This window comes from Zootoca vivipara, chromosome 1, assembly GCF_965207765.1.
Source record: "Zootoca vivipara chromosome 1, rZooViv2.hap1.1, whole genome shotgun sequence".
In the NCBI taxonomy this organism is placed as follows: domain Eukaryota; kingdom Metazoa; phylum Chordata; class Lepidosauria; order Squamata; family Lacertidae; genus Zootoca; species Zootoca vivipara.
Window position 1 is genome coordinate 15,229,189 of NC_142582.1, and position 22,464 is coordinate 15,251,652.

The 22,464-nt window shown below is 47.8% G+C and overlaps 1 protein-coding gene across 4 annotated transcripts in view; it reads right to left on the minus strand.

The window, feature by feature from the left end:
- MYO1B (myosin IB) overlaps nucleotides 1-20,346 on the minus strand; it is a 141,550-nt gene extending 121,204 nt beyond the window's left edge. For 2 of the 4 annotated variants that reach the window (XM_035136313.3, XM_035136305.3), the window contains exon 1: nucleotides 20,077-20,346. The gene's annotated coding sequence lies outside the window, so the exon portion shown is untranslated. Of the gene's footprint in view, nucleotides 1-19,985; nucleotides 20,006-20,076 lie in introns of those variants that run through there. The other 2 variants (XM_035136296.3, XM_088654976.1) reach the window with 2 other exon arrangements.
- Between the last annotated feature and the right edge of the window lie 2,118 nt (nucleotides 20,347-22,464).

The following is a 22,464-nucleotide window of genomic DNA, read 5'->3' on the forward strand; positions in this document are numbered from 1 at the left end:
TCCCTCAGACCTTGTGGGGGGGCCAGACTATATTTGGGGGGGAATCCCCCCACCGACACTCCCCTCCCTTCTCCACAGCACCAGACGAGCCCCAGTGGCTGCTTACTTGTGCCTTGCAAGCGGCAGGGTCTGGTGGCGGCGGAGGGGCGATGAGCAATGCGAAAGGGCTGGCTCCGGAGATGGGCTGCTTAAAATGATGCTCAGCCAACCGCGCATCAACAAAGCCCAACCCTCTTCCTCCTCTAGGCAGGGCGGGGAGAAGCCAGAAGGAGGGAGGAGGAGGCGCCACCGCAGTGCGGGTGTGCGGGGAAATGGCGCAGCCCAAACGATCAGAATCCCCACACCGATCCACGCGGCGATTCCCAGACCGTCCACGGGCCGGATCCAGAAGGCAATTGGGCCGGATTCGGCCCCCGGGCTTTAGTTTGCCAACGCATGGTGTAAACACAGAGTTTTCTTCTTCAGATATAATTACTCATAACTATGTCTAAAGCAAGTAAAATTAGCCAATAGTCTCCACTTCAGTCCTTTTTACAGCATTTGACTGGTCAGGGTAATAAATACATATAGAAAAGTTACTTTTCTGCTATTTAAGAATGTGCTGGTAGATTTCACAACAGTTTAGGCTTTACAGAGCTAACAAGCCCTTTGTAGATGTTGACTGATCCTATCAGTAACTGAACTAGCGCAACCCCGGTCAAAAGTGACCAGGAGCCCAGAGTAAGGAAGCACTTTGCCAACTTCGGCCAAAATACACCAAATGCCTCCGTAAGTGGTCCACATTCATAGTTACTCTTAAATGTACTGATACAGATTAATATACCGTGTTTCTCATATTATAAGACACGTCTTATATTTATTTTTTCCTCAAAAAACACACACTATTGCTTATTTTCAAGGGATGTCTTATTGTTTTCCTCCTCCTCCTGCCGCGGCCGGCATTGCTGCTGCGCCTATCACTATGTCTTATTTTCGGGGTATGGCTTATATTCCTTGAATGCTTAAAAATCCTGCTATGGCTTATTTTATGGGTATGTCTTAAAATATGAGAAACGGGGTATCAGCTGATACACCTTCCAATAACACTCTGCAAAATTCCCCTTCACGAGACGTTAACTTTGGGGGGGGGGGGAATAAATAAAAAGCAACACTGGTCCAGCTCTTACATGTGTTTACAAGGAAGCTGTCAGTTAAACATGCACAGTACTAGGAACATATTGCTCCACTTCGAATCACTTGATACATTTTATCACTGCAATGTTAAATAACTGTGGACATTACAAAATTCTTTTGTCTATCTGACTTCCACCAGTCTTCAACATCATCAGGGCCAAATAAGAAGGTGAGAGGTTTTTTGTTTTTGTTTTCTTAAAAGAAAGGGATCAGATTAGCTTCACCCAAGCTAAGAAAACAGGATAGATGCTCAGACCCAGAGTTAGAAAGCAGTTGCTCTATCCAGAGCAAAGGCAGGGAATAACAAGCCAGGGGGAATCAAAGCAAGCAACGCTAGCACAATTAATGGCACCGTGCCATGCAAATAAGGCTGGATAATTGCCTAAGGAAGCAAAAGCAGCATACCTGTTACAAATCACATCAGAAGCTTCCTGCTACTATCAGTAGCGCCGGCAATTCTATATGCTCTTAACTTCAGCCAAACAGATTTCCTGTCTACCACTAATCTTAAAACTATTCCATGGGACAGCAAGAACTGAGCAAGCTGCTGTTTATGCAGACAGGTGAGGAGGAGGTAAAGGATGGCGAGAGAAAACAGGTCCTTAGACAGGCAAGTCATGGGGCAAGGTGAAAACCTTTGGGTGTCTCGTGCCACCTAAGAAATACAGAGCTAGTAGGTGCAACATTGCCTTCTGTCCAGTTCTACTGTCGGCCGCAGGTGGTGCTGTGGCCTAAACCCCTGAGCCTCTTGGGCTTGCCAATCAGAAGGTCAGTGGTTCTAATCCCCGCGATGCGGTGAGCTCCCATTGCTCTGTCCCAGCTCCTGCCAACCTAGCAGTTCAAAAGCTCGCCAGTGCAAGTAGATAAATAGGTAGGAAGGTAAATGGTGTTTCCGTGCGCTCTGGCTTCCGTCACGGTCTTCCGTTGCGCCAGAAGCGGTTTAGTCATGCTGCCCATATGACCTGGAATGCTGTCTGTGGACAAATGCCAGCTCCTTCGGCCTGAAAGCGAGATGAGCACCGCAACTCCATAGTTGCCTTTGACTGGACTTAACCGTCCAGGGCTCCTTTACCTTTTTACCTTTACTGGGGGTAAGAGGAAGTCGGCTTCACTACGGTGGAGCGGAGAATAATCAGGATGGATCTTGGTGAGTCAAGAGCCATAGCAACCTTGCAACAGCTTTCATTCCCAAGTCTGCAGTGATCTTGCTAACAGACACATGGCATGACTGATACCCCAGCAGCTACAAAAATGCTTGTGATTTACAATCTGAAAGTATAGCAGAAATAGCCAGGGGATGTTGAGCTCCCTTCACTTGTTCAATCACCTTGTTGGCATCCATCTGTCTCTCGAGAGACAATGGAGTGTGCCTCCGGGGGTGAAGACATTAGCAGCACCAAAGTGAAACCCTGGGGCACAAGCCTGGGCAGTGTTTATGGAGGCCCTGGGCTGCCCAGTCAACAAGATCCACCTGCCACCCCTCGGCCTCACTGATGTGGTCCAAAGGAAAGCAGAGCAATGCAATACGTTTGGCACCAGCTTGGCTAAAGGAGTTGCTGGAAGGAGGCATACAAGATGCCATGCAACCCTACACACTATGGATTTGTGTAGGGTTCACTCCAGTGATGGGCAACCTTTTGAGCTTGGTGTGTCAATATTTGCCAAAAAACCAAGCATAACTCGGGCGATGTGTCACTTTGAGAAAAAAACCAGAATTTCGCAATATTTATAGTTTAAATAACAAAAATGTATAGTTGTAATATATAACTGTATTTAATAAACCAAAAACTCATTATTTAACCAAACCAAACCAAACACCCCTTATTTATCACAAAGTGCCCAGAGTTGTTGAGCTTTTTGGAGGGAGCTGCTAACCCAAGTTTTGGAGGTTTTTGGGGGGGGGGGTGCAAAAGTTGCTTTGCTTTTGGGGGGGGAGGATGCCACAAAGCTGCTGCTCTTTTGGGGGGGGGAAGAGAACAGAAATAAATGACGAATAATACCTTCGCTGGAACTAACACGCAGCACCGACATAGTCTGCCAAAGCGCCCCCCCCCCCAAAAAACAGCACAGAACGGGTTAAAAAACGAATGCTGTTACACCCAATCATAGTCTGCCAAGGCGCCAGGAAAAAACAGCACAGAAAGGGTTAAAAAACCAATCTCTGGCTACCAGCAACAGCGGAGACAAGCTGTAGGAGGAGCGGGAGAACAAATTGGGGAGGGGGGGACAACAACAGTGTGAATGGGCTGATGGGGCATGTGCCAGCAGTGAGGGCTCTGTGTGTCACATCTGACACGTGTGTCATAGGTTCGCCATCACTGGTTTACCCCTTGGCCTTTTCATCTCCTGAAGATATCCTGCAAGGCAGTGGAGGTTTAGGATCAGAGGTCCCCCCTGCATGTGAAGACAGGCGATTGAGTGGACGAGATAATAGTAGGTCCAAGGGTCAAGAAAGCAGTTTCTGCATGTGCTGTAGAGCAGCGTTTCTCAACCACTGTTCCGCGGCACACTAGTGTGCCACGAGACGCTGGCTGGTGTGCCGCGACGTGCGGCGACGAGAAGGGCGATTTGCATTGTCACGTGCCTGGCGGCTGCCAATAAACAGCGCTGACCCGCCGGAAAGCAATATTTCTCCTCCTCTTTCCCAAAGCTCAGTGCAAACGAGCCTGGCAGCCGCCAATACACAGCACTGACCCGCCAGACAGCTTGTGAAGCCTTATTACAGGAGATTGCAACCAACACAGCAATTGGCAAGTGTTTCTTACAGTCATAATTATATAGTCAATATAGGGCGGCACAGAGTTAAATTTTTTAACTTTTTTAATGGTGGTGTGCCTCGTGATTTTTTTCACGGAACAAGTGTGCCGTGGCCCAAAAAAGGTTGAGAAACACTGCTGTAGGGGGGAGGGAGAAATAAATGGGGCTCGTCAGCCTTGGAAAGTAGCCCATCCAGGAGACAGTTCCATCACCTATAGCTCCACTTAACATGTTAATCACATGAAGGTGTCTCTATGAATAGGAGAGGTTGCGCTGGCCCTATCCCCACTGATTACACACTGAGTGCCAATATGTGTGTAGGAGAAGCATAGGCACATTGAGCTCAGAGCACATAGCCTTCCACACTACAGCATTTTGTACCCAGTTCCAGCACACGTTCTGCACTACAAGCCTAGGCTTCCCCTGTGCAATGTCCGTGGTCAACACAGAGATGTTGTAGGCAGAGACGTTATGTGATGGTTGGGAGCCCAGCAACTGGTCCCTGGTCATCATGGGAGAGATCCTTCCGTGCAACAAAGGCGACTTGTATCCCTGCATAACAAAACAGTTGTGTGACTTGGCCATACCAAAGTATGATTGCCGAGCTATTCATTGGAACTGCAAATTCAGAAAGGACTCAAAAACAAAGGAAGTGCTGAACTCTTATGACTTCAAAAGTAACATTTTTAAAAAAATCTGACGGTACCTAGACAACTACAAGGAAAGCATTCATTTCTCCACCTAATGTTTCAGAAGTCGTAACTACTCTTCGAGTTTTTGAATGCATATCAGTTTCAAATCAGGGTAATAAAGTGGCTAGATAAGACAAACATGAAAGTGTGATACCCATCAAAGTGTGATTTTTTTATTTAAGAAATCTTCAAAAGAAAGAAGACATCCTGTGGATTAAACTCCAGTTTACATCTTCCAGTTTTGTCATTCGTATTCTTAAGCAAAGAACTGGCGCTATTACTTACTGCTATTGAAGAAATATGATATTTGAAAGGGGTATAAGGAGATTCTTTCCCCTCAATGCTCAGAAACGTGATGATCTCAGAGGACCTTGTTGAAAACAGACCCTCAGCACTTTCCTATATTCTTCCAGCCTTTTGCAAATCTCTAGTGGGAAACGTAATTACGTGAGTCATGTCTCAAATGCCTATTTCTTAATTACCGGTACTTATTTCTCCTGCGTGTTATTCTTATCTCCAAGTAGATGAGGCATCTCAATTCAGATCCTAGCTAACCCTGGGCTTGGGGGATTTAGACTGAAGTTTTCCTACCAATGATTGCTTCCAATTATCTGAAAATCTAGGTAACATGCATACTTTTTTCTGGCTGTCCTTGTCATCCCAGTTTGCAAGTTTTCATTATGCTTCAAAGCTGTCGCATTACTGAGATCAGAAGAGGGAAAATACATCTCTGCTTCTCAAGTTGTTGGTGGAATTTAATACCACTGGCCACAGCATCTTCCTGGACTGGCTCTGTAAGATGGTTATCGGGGATGCTCAACATAAAAAAAAAAAAAACCAAGATCATGGCCACTGGTCCCATCACCTCCTGGCAAATAGAAGGGGATGAAATGGAGGCAGTGAGAGATTTTACTTTCTTGGGTTCCATGATCACTGCAGATGGTGACAGCAGTCACGAAATTAAAAGAAGCCTACTTCTTGGGAGAAAAGCGATGACAAACCTAGATAGCATCTTAAAAAGCAAAGACATCACCTTGCCGACAAAGGTCCGTATAGTTAAAGCTATGGTTTTCTCAGTAGTGATGTATGGAAGTGAGAGCTGAACCATAAAGAAGGCTGGTGGCCGAAGAATTGATGCTTTTGAATTGTGGTGCTGGAGGAGAATCTTGAGAGCCCCATGGACTGCAAGAAGATCAAACCTATCCATTCTGAAGGAAATCAGCCCTGAGTGCTCACTGGAAAGACAGCTTCTGTAGCTGAGGCTCCAATAGTTTGGCCACCTCATGAGAAGAGAAGACTCCCTGGAAAAGACCCTGATGTTGGGACAGATTGAGGGCACAAGGAGAAGGCGACAACAGAGGACGAGATGGTTGGACAGTGTTCTTGAAGCTACTAACTTGAGTTTGACCAAGCTGCGGGAGGCAGTGGAAGACAGGAGTGCCCGGTGTGCTCTGGTCCATGGGGTCATGACTAAACGACTAAACAACAATAACATTTTACACACTATTCTTGTTCCTCCTTTCAGGGCCGTGTCTAGATAGTAGCATTGAGAGATTGTGTCTTAGCTCCATAATCCTTGTGCTCCAATCTCGCTGTGGGGGAACCCCTTGCAGATGACCACAGCAGCGCCAGGAGACAATCAATCAGGTTGTCTATCCACAGCATTGACCAGAGGATGAATGACTACTGAGAGGAGCACAGAAAGAAGAAACACCATGGTATACCTGCCTCAGCACAACCGGATGCCTTCATCTGCCTCAACTGCAACAAAACACGCCTCTCCTGTATTGGAGCCGTAATTCTCCAATGGTTTGACTTCAGCCCCGAAGGCGCATTCTTCCATTGTCTCCCAAGACGAAACGGAGGCCAGCCGGGGGCATGATTCTGTTACCAATGCTGCTTAAACATTTGTACAAAGACGTTGGGAGTGGCCCTTAGGAATTTTGGAGCAATTGGAGCAGTATGCTGATGAGCTGATGAAACACAGCTTTATTTCAGCCTTATCTTCTGAGTCAGGAGAGGCTGAGTATGATTTGGAATATTGTCTGGGTGAAGTTGCGGAATGGATGTGTCAGGGTTGTATTGACTACTCTTGAGTAACGACCTTCCACATGCTTGTCTTTCAGGCGTTTTTATTGGTGCACATTATTTGCAGTGAACGGACTGCTGATTGCATGTCTACCTGCTCGAGTCAGATTCCTGCACTGGCGCCTTTCGCATTCTGGACCAACATAAAAGCCTCGGAACTGAGAAGCGCCTCCCTTTCCTCCTCCTCCTCAATTCCGGTGTCTGGGGGACGGGTCTTCTGTCTGACCTATTCCTGTCCTCTCTTTCCGCCTCCCTCTCTTCCTGCCTATGGAGCAGGGACTCTTGGATGTTGCCAGAGCCCTGGCACTCCCTTTCCGTTTCCTGACTCCCTCCATCAGACCCTTCGCTCTCATGACTGCTGGGAGACGGGCAGCTCCTGATGAAGGGGGGGGGTTCTCTATAAGCCCTCCCCCTTATAGGATGCAAGCTAATAGATTGAGTTTGAATCCTGAGAAGAAGGGTGGGTACCCGGGAAGAATGGTCATTTGCCTGTTTCAGGTGGTGTTACTCTCCTTCTAAGAATAGGTTCAGTTTCGGGAGGTTTGGCAGGGGGGAGTACTCCTGCAACTATCTTCTTCACTTGAGGCTCAAGCAGTACTCAAAATCAGCTAGGCACCAAGCTCATTTTGCACCTGGCTTTCAACCAGTTGCGGCCAGCAGAAGACACCATTAGGAAAGAGGTCGGGATAGGCCAGTATATATGTGGACTGACCCTGGATCAAGTGACTTTTCTTCTCTAAGTTCTCAAAGTGCTTAACTGAGCCCAGATGAACTAGCCGGATGTTTAACTGAGAATCAAGCACAGTCAGTCCATAATTTGAAAAATAAGACTTTAGAGCCATCTTGCCCCAAAATGGCAACTATTTATTCCATTTTTGGCAACTGCAACCTTAGTTTAAGGAGTCATTTGACACCTTGTTTATGTATCTGAGTTTCTAACACTGCTCAAAAAGCCTCAGTGGCTAGGAGTGCCTTCTACCAACTATGGCTGGTGTGCGAGCTACGGCTTTTCTTGGGCAGGAATAGCCTGGCCATAGTAAATCTCAAGACTTGATTCCTGCAGTGCACTCTATGTGAGGCTACCCTTGTACTTGGTCTGGAGCTCCAGCTGAGGCAAAATGTGGAAGCCAGACTGTTGATGGGAACAGACAACTGCCAGCACACAACATATGGGCAATCAGGACAACCTTTAAGCACTGGTGTTATTGGGCCAAGTTCAAGCTCAGTTGGTTAGAGCGTGGTGCTGATAATGCCAAGGTTGCAGGTTCGATCCCCATATGGGACAGCTGCATATTCCTGCATTTGGACTAGATCACGGGTGTCAAACACAAGGCCCGGGGGCCTAATCCGGCCCGCCAGACCTCGTCATGTGGCCCGCGTAGCCGCCGCTGACATTAACCGCCGACAGTAGTTCTGGAGCCTGTAATTGGCCGAGGGTCAAAACCGGGGGCGGGGCTGCAGGCGGAGGCCGGGGTGCTGGAGCCGCGCTAACGGCCTTGGCCAGGGAATTTCAATTTCGAATGAGGCTGAGGGAGGCGGTGGCACAGCGGCCAGACGGGGAAGTGAGATGCAGGAGGAGGAGGAGGAGGAAGCCCGCCGAGGAGGTAGGAAAGCCCTACAGGCGCCGCCGGCAAAGTTGGTGCCGGGACGGAGCAGCGCTGGATTTTTTTTTGGCGGGCTTTGCTGTTGTCTCCGAGAGCGAGTGAGGCGGCACTGGGGAGCCGCCGCCCGCCGCTTCCCTTCCTCTCCTCGGCTGCATCCGGGAGGTGGGCAAGCGAGCGGACGAAAGGGACGCGGAGTGACCCTGAGGGGGAAGTAGGTGAGGCGCAACAGCCGCTCTCTTGGTGGAGCCGGGTTTCTCTTCCCTCTTCCGTTTTCTCCTCATAGACACTCGGGAGGGTGCCTGGCTTTTGCTCTGCCCCCCACCCCTGAGCCGCCCTTTGGCTTCTCAGTTCCGGCGGAGCTGCTCCCGGGGGGCGGCCGGGAGGGAGGCGGCGACGACGGCACGGGTTCCTGCTCTTCCTGCTCTGCCGCCGCCTCCTCTCAGCCCCTCGTGATGTAGGGCTCCAGATGGAGTCGCCTCGCGGTTTGAGTAGGTGGGAGGGGAAATTTTTTTGGGGGGGGGAGGTTTTCAAGCCTCCTCTGCCTGCAGTCCCGGTAGGGAGAGGCGGCGGTGAAGACGACAACAGCGCGGGTGGGGGGAAGAGCAGCTCTGAGGCGAAGATGCACGTCCGCTGGGGCTGCCGCCGCCTTCCTCCTCGGGAAATCCGCTGCCCTCCCTCAGCACGAGGGGAAGGGACTCTGGCGCTGAGGAAGGAGGATGCAAAAGCAAAGCAGGGAGTTGGCGCTGCACCGCATGTTCCTGCCCCTCTCCAAAGCATGGGGTGGGTTGCAGCGTGTGGCATCCTGCCTAGCGGGGGTTGGGTGTGCGCAGGGCGGGAGAGGGAAGCCCTCTTTCCATCTGCAGGTTTTTAATCCCAGCAGTGGCTTTCTCCTTCCTGCCGAAGGTTTAGTTGAGCCCCCCCCCCCCGGAAGCCGTCGATCCCCACCTTTTGTTCAAATTTCCCTCGTTTACATCCCCTCGCACACACACGCGCCACGACGCAGGAATGTGATCCGCGTGGGGGCGGGAATGAGCTTACATTATTACAAAAAACAGTAATAATTGAATGCAGTGACAATAATTTATGATAATAAAGAGTGGATACATAGTCCTACAGACGCAACCGGCCCTTTGAGGGTGACCAAACTGCTGATGCAGCCCCCGATGAATTTGAGTTTGACACCCCTGGACTAGATGATCCTCAGTGTCCCTTCCAACTCTACAATTCTATGATTAATTTACATGGACCAGAACAACCTGGGTTTAGGAAACTTTAAGGACTGCCAGGTCCATTAGACCCCCTGCCCACTCACTGAGATCTTAGTTCAGGCATCCCCAAACTTCGGCCCTCCAAATGTTTTGAACTACAATTCCCATTATCCTTGACCACTGGTCCTGTTAGCTAGGGATCATGGGAGTTGTAGGCTAAAACATCTGGAGGGCCGCAGTTTGGGGATGCCTGTCTTAGCTCATCACAGCACTGAAGAGAGATGAAGGACACAGCAAAAAAAAACAACACACCCCACCTGGAAATCCAACATAAAACAATAAATGCATAGCTAGAATTCGGAAGTGTGCCCTTGTCTACCTAGAAATGGTTTCCTTTATGATAAGTGTTTCATTTAGGTGACTCCGATTCAATTTCAGTTTAATGACTCTAATGCAATTTAACCACAGTACATTAAGCTCATGCCTGATCCCGCTCCCTAAGCAATAAATGCCACCAAAATATGAATTGTTTTCACACTGTTACTGCAACAGTGCTTAAAGACTATGATCTGAGGGTGAGACCTTGAGATGGATAACATAAAACCACACTGGAAATGTGTCGGCAGCAGGTAAATTTGCAAAAGCGCAATTGATGCAACCAATGACAAATATTCTGCATTGAGATTCTGGGGCATGTCTTTTTTTCCTTTTTTTTTACAGCTCTGTATTCTTCTTAAAAATAATCATACAAGCACAGGGTTATCTCCAACCCCACATGATTCCTGCATGGTAAAATATGAGGACTCCTACAACTGCCAAAAGAAACTTAGCACTACAAGTGGGAGTGGGGGGGGGGAGAGCGAGTTTCTATACAGAACTGAAGAGAAACATTTCTGACTAAAGAATGCACGAAACAACAACACTCTGCACATTCCATCGAAGTGTTCAAGTCTCCTTTGCACCACTTATGTAACACAAAAACTCCTAAAATAAATACCTCCCTTTTTTCCAAGGAAGTTATTTCAGTTACATTGAGAAATTTAAGGAAGAGTAGGATAACAGTAGTTGAGTCCATTTTTCACATGCAGGCAAACCAAACCCCCCAATTTACACGTGTTCAATATGTGCACGACTGCGTGCGCACGCACACACTGCTCCAAACCCGAAAGTGACCGGAAAAACATCACAAAAAGGAGCAGGGCGGGCATGGAACGGGGACTTTTCCAATGGTGTTTCAAATGTATGCAATTTCACTGAACACACGGTGCCTTGGAACGTAACCCCCGCGTAAATGAGGGGGTTGCTTGTACAGCAGTTAACATTAACAAAACAGCCATAACAACATACATATTGTTAGCACACTAATGTAGTTGTTTCTTTTGTCAAAGACCAGCATATACAGAGCCAGTGTGGTGTAGTGGTTAAGAGTGGTAGACTCATAATCTGGGGAACCGGGTTCGAGACTCCACTCCTCCACATGCAGCTGCTGGGTGACCTTGGGCTAGTCACACTTCTCTGTAGTCTCTCAGCCCCACTCACCTCACAGAGGGTTTGTTGTGGGGGAGGAAGGGAAAGGAGAATGTTAGCCGCTTTGAGACTCCTTCGGGTAGTGATAAAGCGGGATATCAAATCCAAACTCTTCTTCTTCCTCTTCCTCTTCCTCTTCTAATATTATTGGCATAGAAGTCAAGTATACATGGACAACCAAAACAAGGATACCCCACGTTGGGACTAAGAGTATCCTGCCCAGGACATTTTCTGTGAGTATCAACTTATTAACTGCCCTACTATACAGATGTGCCAGGCCAACAGAGACCAATTTGGGACAAGCCTCTCCTTTGAAACAGGATTTGACAAAGCAATGATTCACATAAGACAGGGCTGGTCACCTAGAGCAATGTTAGATTCAGACAATGGTAGTCTGGCATAAGGAGGGAAAGGATCATGACTCAAACAGTTCACCTGCCTGACTCTGCAATTTTTTGGGGAACAAGAAAAAACTAATTCTACTGTACATAGTTTCAGAAGGCAGTGATCCTAGAATTGCAAAGCAAGGGTGGTCGGGGGCGTGAAAGTCATCTAGGCCAAAGTGTGGTTCTCAGGATCCCAACATTCCCAAAGCATCAACAATAAAATAAGCCGAAAGAAGGAATATCAGGGTGCGTCATGACTAAGATGCTTGTGGAGAAAGGAATTAAAATTAGCATACATGCCCAAATGGCTCAAGTGAATGACTAAATGTTTTGGGGTGTTCAGATGAGTAGCTCACTATTGCGTTCTGCAGAAACCTAAAACGTTGCAGAGTAATTACTAGTGTTAAATACAAAGGATGGGAGATGTGTGCATCAACTCACTTCTAAAACTGAAGGAATTTACAAATTCCACCTCCACGTCTTTTGAGGAACTCGTAAGCTGAGTAACTTTCTTGGAAATGGATCAAAACTCTAGCAAGAAGAAAATTAGATAATACTGGTGGCCACCCACATATTGTTGCATTTGGGTGTTTTTTAAAATTTAATTATTTCTGAATTATGAAAGAACAGCCGTTGATTTATGCCATAAATGTTACGGCTTTCATTGTCAAGCAGGTTTAGTGCTTACTGAAAGCTCTGTAGGTATGCTACCCTCATGTTGTGCATGCCACTTTAATTCAAGGACTTTCCAAATCAAAGACAGGGCTTTAATGAGACACTGGTGGAGCCAGCATCCCAGAGCAAATAATCAATAACATTTAAGAAGGATTATTTGAGAAGGCAAAGGACATATAGTGCACATCTCAGTTCAAACTGTTGTATTTCTTTAGCCCCATTATTTGCACTGATAAAATACATTTCAGCTCGTTCATCAATAAAGTGCTTGAGAATACAGAAATGAATTCTACGTATTTTAAAACATTAGCCCTGGTCCCCAACATTAAAATATTGAAGCATATCCTTAAACACCGGGCTTCAATATAAGCTTGTAGACAAGACATTCATGACAGATGGAGTCAAATTGTGCATAGAGATGGCACACTTGAGTTAATCTAAGCACTTTTAATAAGTGATCTTCTCTAGAACATCATTTACATTTAACATCTTCCCTTATGGCTTAGATACGGTACCAAAAGTTCCCATTTTCTTGAAAAATCACAGCTCTTTTTCTATAAATACATCTGCAATCCAATTACTCATCCCATTTGCTTTTCAATAGTGAAATGACACCCATCACTGACAGTGATTTCAGCCCAGCCCGTTCAGACCATCTGTTAAAAGTCAACCCCCTAGTGCTTGCAAGACCAACACCAGACTAACATGTTTTTAAACTGGACATCTATTGGGATGTGGATCCAGTTTGGGCAAACCCCAAATCCCAAAGCAAAGCAAGATGCTTAAGACCTCTTCCAAAGTGAAGCACTCTAAAGCAAAGTGGGCTGGCTGTGAAAACTTTCTGCATATATTGGGGCAGCGGTCAAAGCCCCAATGAATGCTATCATAGCACTCATGCCATCAGCTTTTACAGCTGTTCCGATATGCCAGGAGTAAAGGTAAAAGGTAAATGACCCCTGGACGGTTGAGTCCAGTCAAAGGTGACTATTGGGCGCAGCACTCATCTCGCTTCAGGTCAAAGGAGCCAGCGTTTGTCCACAGACAGCTTTCCGGGTCATGACTAAACTGCTTCTGGCAGAACAGAACACCATGACGGAAACCAGAGTGCATGGAAACGCTGTTTACCATCCTGCCGCAGCCGTACCTATTTATCTACTTGCACTGGTGTGCTTTCAAACTGCTAGGTTGGCAGAAGCTCACCCCGTTGCTCAGACTGCCAACCTTCCAATCAGCAAGCCCAAGAGGCTCAGTGGTTTAGACCACAGTGCCACCCACGTCCTCTATAGTGCCGGGAGTGAAGAACCTTTGGCCCACCAGCCAAGGGAGACCAATTTGGCCCAGCAAACCATTTCCCCCAAGCCATGCCCACCTGCCAATCAGCAAATGCCACTTCGACAGAAGGATGGCGTCACATCTACCAGTTCCCCAAAGAAGCAGAATTTAGCCCCCTTCTCATCAGTTGATGAGAAAGGGGTATAATCTTGCTCAGTTTAGCTGGGAACTGGCAGGGGCAGTGTAAGCTGCAACGTTTTGCCCCCAATTCATCAGCTGATGAGGGAGTGGGTTAAATCATGCTCAGATGGTTCCAGAGAGCAGAACTGGAGTCTCTCCAGGAGTCGCGAGGAATGGCGTTCAATCCTGTTTGGTGATACTTCATCAGCTTGTTCCCCGTGGGGAACGTGCTGATGAAGCAAAGTCCTGGAGAGAGGAGGATTCAAGTCTCTGCTCATCAGTTCGTTACTGTCTTCCCCTTACTCCAATAAGTCAACTATGACAGGCAAGGAGGACTGTCGCCTAGGGCTGGGCGATATAGCAATGTACTGTCCAAAACTGGTTTGAAGTCCATATCGTGATATCAGTTTCATAATTTTTGACCTGCAATATATTGAGAATCATTGTGTGTGCGCGCTATGCAAAAATCACAATGTGGGGAAACCCATGAAGCCAGCCAATGCCTCTACATAGAATCATAGAATCATAGAATCATAGAGTTGGAAGAGACCACAAGGGCCATCCAGTCCAACCCCCTGCCAAGCAGGAAACACCATCAAAGCATTCCTGACAGATGGCTGTCAAGCTTCTGCTTAAAGACCTCCAAAGAAGGAGACTCCACCACACTCCTTGGCAGCAAATTCCACTGCCGAACAGCTCTTACTGTCAGGAAGTTCTTCCTAATGTTTAGGTGGAATCTTCTTTCTTGTAGTTTGAATCCGTTGCTCCGTGTCCGCTTCTCTGGAGCAGCAGAAAACAACCTTTCTCCCTCCTTTATATGACATCCTTTTATATATTTGAACATGGTTATCATATCACCCCTTAACCTTCTCTTCTCCAGGCTAAACATACCCAGCTCCCTAAGCCGTTCCTCATAAGGCATCGTTTCCAGGCCTTTGACCATTTTGGTTGCCCTCTTCTGGACACGTTCCAGCTTATCAGTATCCTTCTTGAACTGTGGTGCCCAGAACTGGACACAATACTCCAGGTGAGGTCTGACCAGAGCAGAATACAGTGGTACTATTACTTCCCTTGATCTAGATGCTATACTCCTATTGATGCAGCCCAGAATTGCATTGGCTTTTTTAGCTGCTGCATCACACTGCTGACTCATGTCAAGTTTGTGGTCAACCAAAACTCCTAGATCCTTTTCACATGTACTGCTCTCAAGCCAGGTGTCTCCCATCCTGTATTTGTGCCTTTCATTTTTTTTGCCCAAATGTAGTACTTTACATTTCTCCTTGTTAAAATTCATCTTGTTTGCTTTGGCCCAGTTGTCTAATCTGTTAAGGTCATTCTGAAGTGTGATCCTGTCCTCTGGGGTGTTAGCCACCCCTCCCAACTTGGTGTCATCTGCAAACTTGCTCAGGATTCCCTCAAGCCCATCATCCAAGTCATTGATAAAGATGTTGAACAAGACTGGGCCCAAGACAGAACCCTGTGGCACCCCACTAGTCACTACTCTCCAGGATGAGGAGGAGCCATTGATGAGCACCCTTTGGGTTCGGTCAGTAATCCAGCTACAAATCCACTGAATGGTAGCATTGTCTAGCCCACATTTTACCAGCTTCTTTACAAGAATATCATGGGGCACCTTGTCAAAGGCCTTGCTGAAATCAAGATAGGCTACATCCACAGCGTTCCCTTCATCTACCAGGCTTGTAATTCTGTCAAAAAATGAGATCAGATTAGTCTGACATGACTTATTTTTCAGGAACCCATGCTGACTTTTAGTGATCACAGAGTTTCTTTCTAGGTGCTCACAGACTGTTTGCTTAATGATCTGCTCTAGAATCTTTCCTGGTATTGATGTCAGGCTGACTGGGCGGTAATTGTTTGGGTCCTCTCTTTTCCCCTTTTTGAAAATAGGGACAACATTTGCCCTCCTCCAGTCTGCTGGAACTTCGCCTGTTCTCCAGGAATTTTCAAAGATTATTGCCAGTGGTTCTGAAATCACCTCTGCCAGTTCTTTTAATACTCTTGGATGTAGTTCATCTGGCCCTGGAGACTTGAATACATCTAAACTAGCCAAGTATTCTTGTACTACCTCCTTACTTATTCTGGGCTGTGTTTCCCCTGCTGAATCATCTGCTCCATATTCTTCAGGTCGGGCGTTGTTTTCTTTCTTGGAGAAGACAGAGGCAAAGAAGGCATTGAGGAGTTCTGCCCTTTCTCTGTCCCCTGTTTGCATTTCACCATCTTCTCCTCTGAGTGACCCCACTGTTTCCTTGTTTTTCCTTTTGCTACGGACATACCCATAAAAGCCCTTTTTGTTGCTTTTAACCTCTCTGGCGAGCCTGAGTTCATTCTGTGCTTTAGCTTTTCTGACTTTGTCTCTACACGTGCTGGCTATATGTTTGAATTCCTCTCTGGAGATTTCCCCCCTTTTCCATTTTTTGTACATATCCCTTTTAAATCTTAACTCAGTCAAAAGTTCTTTAGATAGCCAGCCTGGCTTCTTTAGGCACCTTCCATGTTTCCGTCTCATTGGTATTGCCTGAAGTTGTGCTTTTAATATCTCCCTTTTAACAAACTCCCAACCATCATGAACTCCCTTCCCTTTTAGTATTACTGTCCATGGGATTTCACCCAGCGTTTCCCTAAGTTTTCTGAAGTCGGCTTTCTTAAAGTCTAGAATTTGGACCTTAGTATGCTTGGTTGCTCCTTTCCGCTGGATAATAAACTCCAGAAGAGCATGGTCACTCCCACCTAATGATCCTGCCACTTCTACCCCACTAACCAAGTCATCACTATTGGTTAGGACCAGATCTAAAATGGCTGATCCTCTTGTTGCTTCTCCCACTTTCTGGACAATGAAGTTGTCTGCAAGGCCAGTGAGGAATCTGTTCGACCTTATGCTCTTGGCTGAGTTTGACATCCAACAAATATCAGGATAGTTGAAATCCCCCATTACTACTATCTCACTTCCTTTGGAATGCTTGGCCATCTGTTCCAGGAAGGCATCATCTGTGTCCTCAGTTTGGCTTGGGGATCTATAGTAAACTCCCACAATGAGATCACTGTTGTTTTTCTCTCCCTTAATTTTGACCCAGATACTCTCAATTTGGCTTTGAAGTTTTAAATCCTGGATCTCTTCACAGGTATACATATCCCTAACATATAAAGCTACTCCTCCTCCTTTCCTGTTTGGTCTATTTCTCTTAAATAGATTGTATCCCTCTATTACTACATTCCAGTCATGAGACTCATCCCACCAGGTTTCAGTGATGCCTATTATGTCATATTTAGTTTGCTGTACCAAGAGCTCAAGTTCATCTTGTTTATTTCCCATGCTCTGTGCATTAGTATACAGACATTGAAGACCGTTGATCATTCCCCTATGTCTCTTATTTAAGGATATTTTCGTCCCACCACTAGGTCTGCATGCTGCTTGCTCCATTTGGTCCTTGACATTTGGATGATCATCTTCAGCATTTGATAGACTCCTACCTTCAGGACCACTGTCTCCCTCCCCCACATAAGTCAGTTTAAAGCCCTCCTGATGAGGTTTTTGAGTTTTGTGGCAAAAACATTCCTCCCAACTTTTGTGAGGTGCAGTCCATCACTTGCCAGAAGTCCATCTTCAAGAAACTGCAGACCGTGATCTAGGAATCCAAACCGTTCCTGTTTGCACCATTTGCGAAGCCAGTTGTTCACTTCCCCTATTTTTCCCTCTCTCCCTGGGCCATGTCGTTCAACTGGGAGGACAGAAGAGATGACAATTTGTGCATCTAATTGCTTCAACTTCCTGCCCAGAGCCTCATAATCATTTTTGATCTTCTGTAAGCTATGGCTTGCAGTGTCATTGGTTCCCACATGCACCAAAAGGAAGGGGTATTTGTCGGTGGGTTTTATGATTCCTTGCAGCCGTTCTGTTACATCTTTGATCTTGGCCCCAGGTAGACAGCACACCTCTCGAGACATCTTGTCAGGCCCACAGATCATCCTTATTTCAGACATTGTGATATATCAATATATTACGATGGTTAGCTGGTGATATATCACGATGTTGAAAACCAGATATCGCCCAGCCCTACTGTCCATCAGTCACCTGAGCTGTCATTTCGCTACGTGTTACTATAGATTGCTCATTTCCACACTCTGCATGTCAATCTAGTCCAACCCCCTGCAATTCAGGAATATGCAGGTGTCCCATATGAGGCTGGAGCCTGCAACCTTGGCATTATCAGCACCATGCTCTAACCAACTGAGTTATGTTTACATATGTTCACAGGATGATGGTGTCCCCAAAGCAGAGTACTTCAAGCACCCAACTGGGGGCCAAGATAGCTTCTGAATAACCACTATCCTGGTAGCCTATATCGGAGGACAACCAGTTGCTGCCCAGATGGTGTTGTACAACTCCCATAATCATCCCTGGCCATTGGTCACGCTAGATGAGGATGATAAGAGAATCCAGCATCATCTAGTGGGCCACAGCTTCCCCACTCCTGGAACAGTTCATCAACTAGAAGGTGGTTGGTTCTTCTCCCCCACCTCCCAATTAGTGCACCAGTGTGTGACAAATTCCAAATGCACACAGGTATACAGGCTAATAGGCTAGTGACCTCTGTGGGCTTATTTGCAAGCCTGCCTTGATCATTTCAACACTAGTATGAGAGGGAGAGGAAAATCCTTTGGAAAAAGTACTCTAGGACAATGTCACCTATTGTGCAACCGATGAACTCAACAGTTATTTCCATATGAGTTTCCCACTCAGGCACTCCTTTAAGCATGAGCCAGCCACCTTTTCTCGAGTAATGAACATAGTTATAACTCTGATAATGGACCATGCAAACATATTTACTCCGAAGGGCAACTTGCCTCCTTTACAAAAAGGGGAGGGGGGATATAAATAAAGCCAGAAATGTAGCAAGAATTGTTTTTTCCTTCTTTATTTGCTTTCCTAAATACAGTAACTGAAAGCTTGAACGGCTGCAATATATGTTGAAAAAAGTTTGTTTTTTTCCCTATCACCACTGCATCTCCATGGCAGAAAAAAGCTTCACTTGTTGATTTTCTGTTTCCTCTACAGCTGTTTTAAGACACAAAGCCTCCGTTCATAAATAAGGTGACAATCATAGCAAACACAATAAAAGAGGCAGAGCAGCAGCAGCAGCTTTCCCCTACTCAATGCCATCTTGCAGCTTTGCTGCTAAGCAGAGAACTTGTTGCAGCTAAATATTTCTACCTCTGGATTCTTAAACAAAAGGAACAGTCCCCCACCCTCCCTCAACAAGGCACAGATGTCCCAAAGCTTGGGACAAAAGGTCTCTAAAGACAAAGAGTTACATGAGCACCCTAGTGGCTCTAGGGCTTAAACACACTGAAATCTACAGTCACAGAATCTGGTTTCAATCCCTCTGCAGGCGCCACACATACATGAAGGACAGAAAGGCGCTCTCTCACACATCCAGTCCTTGAGACTAAACAAAGACCAGTCAGGGAAGAGAAGAGATGCAGGAGGAGAGAACCGATTTCACAAGAGAGGGTACAAATGCCCCTACCCAACTTCACGGGAGAAAACCAAATGCATGGCTTTAAACTTTTAGTCCCCTCTGCTCCTAGAAAACGCTGCGCCCTGGCAACGTTTCCAAGAGCTCATTTCGAAATCAAACTCGGGGGGGGAGGGGGAGGCTAAAAGTGGGTGTGTAATGACCTAGTCAAATTCCATTTAGATCTACTTCCCAGGTGCCCGGTCCCAAAGAAGCGCGGATCCAGATCACAGACCAGCAGCCACACATACAGCGACCCAACCAACCCTGGTTCCTCTGCTCATCCCCCGACGAAGCCAAAGCAGCCTCCCTATCCTAAGGCTGCCTCCATGCTCCAAAGTTCCCAAATCTCACCGTCATGGCACAAACCCCAAACAAGCCTTTCCCTAATCTCCTACCACCCCCTTCCCCCAAACGATCCCCCATCACCACCCTATTCCCACCTTCAGTCTCCAAACCCGGATTCCCCATTCCCCCCACTTAACCTCCATCTTCGAGACCCACAGGATGGGTTTTTTAAAAAAAAGGGTCCCTCCCATCCTCAGCCAGACCACCCCAGCTCCCTTAACTCATCCATTCCCCCCTCGCCGCTTTCCAAGTCGCCTCTCAGCCTTCCATAAGCAACACATCCTGCCATCACGTGGGGGGGGGGAATTCGCCCTTTTGATCTCCAAGCCAGTCCCTCCCCAAGCCAGCCCTTCGCCACCCAGAGCGGGGCGGAGGGGTCGGTGGATGGGGGTGAGGAGGTCGCACTGCCTCTCCAAAAGCCCCTGGCCCAGCAGCACTCTGGACCGGCACCCCCCCCAGCCCCTTTCCAAACGCCCCCCACTCCCCCTTTTAATCCCCTTACAAACTCACCCACCCCGCTCGCCCCAAAGCAGCGGAGAACCTGGAGGCGCGCGACCCCTCAACAGCAGCGCCCGAGGAGGCGGGCAGGAGGGTGGCCCCCAAAGCAGCTCCGCGGGCGCCTCTCGGCGTACCTTTTCCCCTTCCTTCGCGACTCTTGATCCGACGGGAGCAGCTCCGCTGGGCGCCGGCGCCGAACTCCAGCCAGGCAGGGAGGCAGGCGCTCGGTTCCACTCGTTCTCTCCGCGGCACGCGCGCCCTCTGCGCCTGGCGGGGAAGCCTCCCTCCGGCGAGAGAGAGAGAGAGAGAAGAGAGAGGTTGTCCCGGCTTCTCCCGCCAGCCAAAGGGAAGCCGCTGCCGAAGCCTCCGGCGGCCAGAGCGGCCACGCCCCTCGGGGTCGGCGCTGCGGAGACGCGTGGAGGCGAACCGGTGGGGAGCGCCGCCCAGCGGCTAAAGCTGGCGCAGGGGGAAGTTTGCCTCATCCATTCATTCATTCATCCATCCATTCATTCATTTATTGGACTTAATAGTCCTTGTCACCCGAAGGAGGTTCCTTCTTTTACTGGTATATAGTTTTTATTAAGTTTTCTGTTGTACAATTTTAAATACTCATTTCACATCCTTAAGATATCAGTGGCTTCCCTCCTTTCCATGGTTCATTTTACATACCATAAACCCCTGCATATTTTACAAAAACCATACCATTCAGTATTCCGTTATTGCATCCATCAAAACTTGTTTAGACTGTTGAATTTACTGTATCTTAATGCTGCCAAGCGTTTTCAGCTGTACACAATTATTTCCCATATATTCCATAAACGTTTTTCAATCTTCTTCAAACATATGTTCTTGTTGTTCTCTTATTCTATATGTTTAAGTCTGCACGATGTGCATATTCTGTCAACACCCGAAGGTTTCCAAGCGACTTAGAATCATAGCAGGTAGAGTTGGAAGGGACCCCCACCCCACCCCCAGGGCATCTACTCAGGGACGTCTTAATCCTTATCTCTAGCGGCACACGGCACCACAGCGCTGGGGTCCCAGGGGCACAGAGCGGGCTCTCTTGCTGCGGGCTATGCGCGAGTTCGGAGCCAAGCAAGGCACTGAGGCGGTTGCCCGGCTCCTCCCTGCGCGCCTGGGATTGGCGTAGGGCTGTCAAGGATCCCGCACAGCGGCTTCGTCGTGCTGAGAGAGGCTTCCTCCGGCTTCCAGAGAGGCTCCGAGTCCCCGCCCTGCCCCAAAAGGAGGAGAAGGAGGGGGAGGTGGCTGCGGGTGGGGGATAGGCAAGGACTGCGTCCCTCCCTCGCAGCCCCACGTCCCCTTTTGCTGCCTCCTGGGCAGCTTCTCTTGCCTGGGCAGGATTGGCAACAATCGCACCTCCTGCCGCGCTGGGCACGCTGTCCCCCCACGCGCCGCTCGGCAAGAGGGAGTTTTAATAGTTGGGTATGTGGTGGGGTATTATTTCTATTGAGTGCGTCTGATAAGGGTCCCCTACTCTCTCCCCCCCCCCCGAAATTAAAAGGGGGGAGCCGTTTCTATGATGTGGGCTGGATGAAGCATTGGTAGTTTGTGCGTCGCCAGCCATCTGTCTCCACCCCTTCACCCCTTGCCAACCACTTTTATATTCGGTATTTCTGATCTTGCAACACAGCCTTGCAAAGGTCACCTTCCTGGAGCAGGTGATAATTAAAAGCAATATAAAGGTATAATTTCTGCAACAATGATGATCCTATGTAAATGCACCTGAGAGTAAGCACCATTGTCTACAGAGTCAGATTTACTTCCGAGTAGTGCTGCAGGAAGGCATAGGGCAGGGATGTCCAACAGGTCGATTGTGATCTACTGGTAAAGGTAAAGGGGCCCCTGACCATTAGGTCCAGTCGTGACCGACTCTGGGGTTGCGCGCTCATCTTGTATTATTGGCCGAGGGAGCCGGCGTACAGCTTCCAGGTCATGTGGCCAGCATGACAAAGCCGCTTCTGGCGAACCAGAGCAGGACATGGAAACGCCCTGTAGCGGTTCCTATTTATCTACTTGCATTTTTACGTGCTTTCGAACTGCTAGGTTGGCAGGAGCTGGGACCAAGCAACGGGAGCTCACCCTGTCACAGGGATTCAAACCGCCGACCTTCTGATCAGCAAGCCCTAGGCTTAGTGGTTTAACCCACAGTGCCACCTGGGTCCCCTTACTGGTAGATCCCCACAATGTTTTGGTAGATCGCAGTCGATCTCTGGCTCCCTTTCCTTTGCATCAGTAAATCCCTCCATTGTTGTTTGAACTGAGAGGAAGTTAAGATGGTGCTCCCTCCGTGTGGCTGTTTCCATCCATAGCGATGTTTTTGTGAGTGACTTAACCCCAACTTCCCTTGCCTTTCCCCCCAAAAAAGCCTGCACCTTAACCCCCACGGGGCTTTCCACCTCCCAAAAAGCTCAACAACTTTGAGCTGAACCCCTTAAAAACAGGGGTAGATCACTGCCAGATTTTAATATTAATCGCAGTCTCTTGGGAGTTGGTATGTCTGT